At 49.7% G+C, this 5,115-nt stretch overlaps 1 pseudogene; it reads left to right on the top strand.

Moving 5' to 3' along the window:
* Positions 1–2,797: 2,797 nt before the first annotated feature.
* LOC102419679 lies at positions 2,798–3,498 on the top strand (annotated as a pseudogene).
* The last annotated feature ends 1,617 nt before the right edge of the window (positions 3,499–5,115 follow it).

Here is a 5,115-nt window from a genome sequence, read left to right as displayed (position 1 = left end):
CGGAAATCAGGTATGGCTAAGGGAGAGAGGGGGAGGAGAGAGGGCAGGGGAGATGGAGAGGGAGAAGTGCAGGAGGAGAGGGGGAGGGGAAGGAAGAGAGGGGGAGAAACTTGATCTTGTGGGATTTATTCATTGAGCAAATATTTATTCATCTTCTACTATGCCTGAGACTAGGCTAGGTGCTAGGGTTGAGTAGGTGTTTTTAAGGTGTTCTTGGGAAAAGGACATCCCAGGCAGAGAAAAGGTGTGTGTGTGGGGGGGGGGGGGGGATGTAAGAGTTGTGATGCAAAGAGATGAGAGTATAAGTGTTTTGTGTATTTGAGAAACAGGGAATAGTTTATAGAATGTGTGAGTTGCAGAAGATGAGGGCAAAGCATGGGGTATTATATACCCCATTTAGTTGGTGAGGAAACAGGTTCAGAGAGGGTATGCAATGTTCTAGGGCCCCACAGCAAAGAGAGCTGCACTGTCTCCACTTTCTCCAGGGATGGGCTCTTTAAGAGAAGGAGGCACCATAACAAGGAGGTCTCACCATGATGCTCAACACGTGCTCATTGAATGAATGAATGAGTGAGTGAACTACAGAGAATGAATGACAGATCCCCTCCTGGAGCCCACAGGGGTGGGTGAGTCCAGCCTCTCAGAACTGCTTACATCATTTCAGCCCAGAACTAGATGTTTCCTAGAGGCCTACATGCCCAGTCCCCGGCCCTGCCTTGCCTGCATTGTGCAAGGACGTGGCTTTGCTGGTCTGACCACTCTAAACTGGAAGCCCTGCCAGGCCCCCGAGAAGGGAGCCCGAGTTGGAAGGACAGGCAGTGCCTCCTAGGTCCTCAGGGTAAACACACACAGGCCTGTTCTAGGAACCGCCCCTGCTGCTGAGATTTCCCTGGAGCATGACTCTGGGGAGCTGGTCTAACCATGTAGGCAAATCTTGTTTCCAAGGCAATCTGCTTAATGAGCAGGATGAGAAGGGCTTTATGGGCTGTGAAAGGCTGCAAGCACAGGAGGGATTACGCTGTGGTATTGCTGCTAATCTTGTGGAAAGAGTTCTAATAGGACATGCAGTAGTCGCACCATTTGTCCCCTGCCCCCATTTCACAGATGAGGACAGTGAAGCCCAGAGAGGGGCAGAGACTTGGCCATAGTCACCCAGGGCAAGGAGATCAGGAGTGGTAGCGTACTGGAAAAAGCTTGGGTGGCAGGATAGCCAAAGCTGGGTCAAATATGCTAGATTCAGGGAGCTTGGGCAAGTTAACTAACTTCTCTAATCCTCAGATTCTTCATCTGTTAAATGGGGATAAGAATCATTATTTAAAGAGTTGTTGTAAAGATCGAACAAGGCAACAAGTGGCTGGAAAGAGCTTTACATGTACCTGGAATATAGAAGGTGATGAATAAATATTAGCTCTTATATCATCATCATCATCATCTGTTGGCTGAGCTGGGACTAGGATATAAGATCTCCCAACTCCCATTTTATTTTCTACAGTCACTGGGCTCCTTGAGTTCAGAAAGATATCAGCTTACCCTGGTTCCATTCATTCATTACCTATTAGATGACTATCTTTCATGTGTTAGTCAAAATGCTAGTTGCAGAGTGGACGTGTGTGTGGAGGGGAGGGGATAGGTGATAAGGTATAAAAATGAAACATAGTCTCTGCCGTCAAAGTGAGGTTGGCCTGGGGGGCTTAGTGTATGGCCTGGAAGAAAAGAAGGGAGAGGAGCTATTCCTGTATATAAGTGGCAGACCCTTAGAAGGTGGAACTAACTCCAGAGGTCACCTTTGGAAATTGAGGAACCCATTTAGAAACCTGGGTAGATCCAGGCCAGTCCAGGATCTCCTACAATCACCACAAAACCGCCTAACAAGAACAAAACCACACACACACACACACACGCACGCACTCACACACCCATGCACACGCACACAACTAGCTCTGATGGCAGGCACCCTTGGCCAGACTGCTTCATCCTCCGACCCAGGGACTGGTGGGCCCAGGTGGGCCTCTGTGGGGAATCCGGGGACCCAGGCCCATGCTCCTCCTGGGACTCCGCTCTACACTGTCACCGGCTCTCCTTTTCCGAACAGAAACAGGTTCATGCTTCATTGTGCAGAGCAGCAGGCATCCATGGGAGAATCACATCAAGACAACATCTTGTCTCCACCCTTGTAAGAAGCGAGATAATGTTTGTGCCAGGACGGGAGGTGAGGCTGTAAATTAGGGTTCTGGGCAGGAGGCCAGCAGCTGCCAGCCTCGCAATCAGGCCGCGTCGAAGTCAGGGAGATCTCTGCACGTGCATGGGCAGCGGGTTTCCTAGCAGCAGCGATGGAAAACGACTCGAGATCGGGAGAGACAGGGAGACAAGTTGAGCGAGGCTGTGACCCAAGCACTTCCGTAGACTCCGTGTCATTTAGAATTTACCACAGTCACATTTGACAGATGGAGACAGCTAGACTCAAAGTGTAAGAAACCTGCCCCAGACAATTGATCATGGAACCAACACTAAACCAATACCCAGAAATCAACACACGTGGGAAAAGAAAAATGGGTCTCTGGGCTGATTCTTATGACCCAACAAACCAGAATAATGAGAAGAAAAAGCAGGCTGTCCACAGGAATCCCATTTATTTTGCAAAGCCCAGCTTAACGAGGGCCTTCACCTGCTTGATCACAGTAACCAGGGCATCTCCCTATTCTAAATTTTTAACTAAGTTTTTTATATTATTTTTACTGTGTGTATGGTCCCTACATCCCGATGAACTGCATGCCCTGTTAGCAGGGTTGACGGACAGGCGAGGGCTGCTGGGATGGATGGGGTTCCTAAGGAAAGAGGAAGAGCAGTGAACCAGGTTGGAAAACGTGGGACCAACATTCAGAAGAACCTGGTTCAAATCCCAGCTCCCCCAGCTGCTGGCTGTATGACATCGTGCCCTTACTTAACCCTTCTCGTAAAGATTCCCGAAGAGCTGAAACCATGGCTGGTTGATGACTGGGACTTAATTACCCGCCAGAAACAGCTCTTCTATCTTCCCGCCAAGAAGAACGTGGATTCCATCCTGGAGGATTACGCGAATTACAAGAAACCTCGCGGGAACACGGATAATAAGGAGTACGCGGCCGGGATCAAGGAGGACTTCGCTGTCACGCTGGGCACCCAGCTGCTCTACAAGTTCGAGCGGCCGCAGTCCGCCGAGATCCTCGCAGACCGCCCCGACGCGCCCTGTCCCAGGTGCACGGAGCGCCGCGTCTACTGAGGCTGTTCGTGCGCATTGGAGCGATGCTGGCCTGCCCGCCGCTGGACGAGAAGAGCCTGGCGTTGTTACTGAATCACCTGCACGATTTCCTCAAGTACCTGGCAAAGAACTCGGCGACGTTGTTCAGCGCCAGCGACCACGAGGTGGCCCCTCCCGAGGACCACCGGAAGGCCGTGCGAGGCTCCCTCCGTGGGGATCTGCAGCCCTCCCTGTCCTTAGTCCTCCTGTACAAATGCTGACCTTGAACATGTTCGTGTATAACTGAAAAAAAAAAAATGGAGATGTTTATATCCTCCTTACAGTTGTGTTCAGGAGAGAGATAACATAATCACTATCATTAGCACAGCGCCTCTTACGTGGAACTTCCTTTCGCCTTTATGTTGCCACATGGAGGGGCATCAATGCCTGTAACACTCCTGGCTTCCTCATGGCCCCTCACTCAGGCCTCCTCCCCGCTGGGAGCAGGAGGAGTGAATTGCCCGGCAAATTTGGGAGTAGGAATTGGGCACATGTACCCTATTGACTTTTCCTCTGGGATCCATTTGCCACTGGAAGCGTGCATTCTGCCTTGTTCCTCCAAGCCTTACTTTTGGGGGGACACACAGGACAGGGGGAGGCCAGCGCTTTCCCACCGCTGCCAGGACCAGGTGTTAGGTGGGCGGAAGGACAGCCACTGTTGCCATTAAACCTAAGGCCAGCTCTCCAGTGCTGGTTCTTTTATCTGATCTTCCCTCTATTATTTCGAAAGGCTCAGAACTGGGTGGGGGAAAGATGAGGGCGGAGGTGGGCGATTTAGAAGCTGCTCTAATCTGAACATGGTCCCCATCAAGCATTCAATAAATAGGAGCCATTCATTTGCACCCAAAACAAGCTTCTCAGACTTCTAGTGCTGGCTCTGCCCCTTCCTGTCCTTAGGCGGCTCCCACTCACCGGCACTTGTCCTAGCGATGCCGGCCTGAGCTCGGCCATCCGGGGCCGTACCTTGCTGGGCCCTTCCCCAAGAGCTTGTGCATAAAAGAGACAGGGGGGAAATCCATTCTAGCATTAATGTAGGTTGAGGAATTATGAGTGATTTTTATCATTTTCTTAAGATTTTTGCATTTTTCCATGTTTTTACAATGAGCCTATTTTAATTGTTTTGTTTTTTCAACATTTTAATTGATGTTTTTAGAGAGATAGGAAGGGAGAGGGAGAGAGAAACATCAATGTGAGAGAGAAACATCTATTGGTTGCCTCTGGTATGCACCCAGACTGGGGATCAAACCCACTACCTGGGTATGTGTCCTAAGGGGGAATCAAACCTGCACCCTTTAGGTGCATGGTTCAATGCTCCACCACAGCAGCCAGGTGTATACAGTGGGGCCTTGACTTACGAGTGTCCCGACTAAGGAGTTTTTTGAGATGCCAGCTGTCTCTCGGCAGATTTTTTGCATTGAGTTGATAGAGTAATTTGAGTTAACGATCTCCTTAACGAGCTCGGTCTCAGAACGAATTAAACTCATAAGTCAAGGCCCCACTGTATTTTAATTTTAAAATCAAAGGAAGGTGTGATTAAAAATAAACCTCACCTGAAAAAGAAACGCATGATTTTACAAAATAATTTCTAGATCTTTTAGTGATACTTGTTGGTACCTACTATGTACAAGGCGCTGGGCCACCGGCTGTGGAGGGTGCGAAGTGTATGTAAAACATGGTCCCTGTCCCAAAGGGATGAGGCAACGTTAACAACCAGGTGCTGCATTTGTAAGTGGCAGAGCTTGAGCGGGGAGATGTGGAAGGACACAGTGGTGACTAAAATGAATCTTCAGTGTCCACGTCAGTAAAGTTGTACTGAGGACCTCTGTGCCAGACCCTGC

This window comes from Myotis lucifugus, unplaced genomic scaffold, assembly GCF_000147115.1.
Source record: "Myotis lucifugus unplaced genomic scaffold, Myoluc2.0 scaffold_27, whole genome shotgun sequence".
NCBI classification, from domain to species: Eukaryota; Metazoa; Chordata; class Mammalia; order Chiroptera; family Vespertilionidae; genus Myotis; species Myotis lucifugus.
Note: the sequence above shows the minus strand (reverse complement) of the source record. Positions and strands in the feature narration are given on the sequence as shown.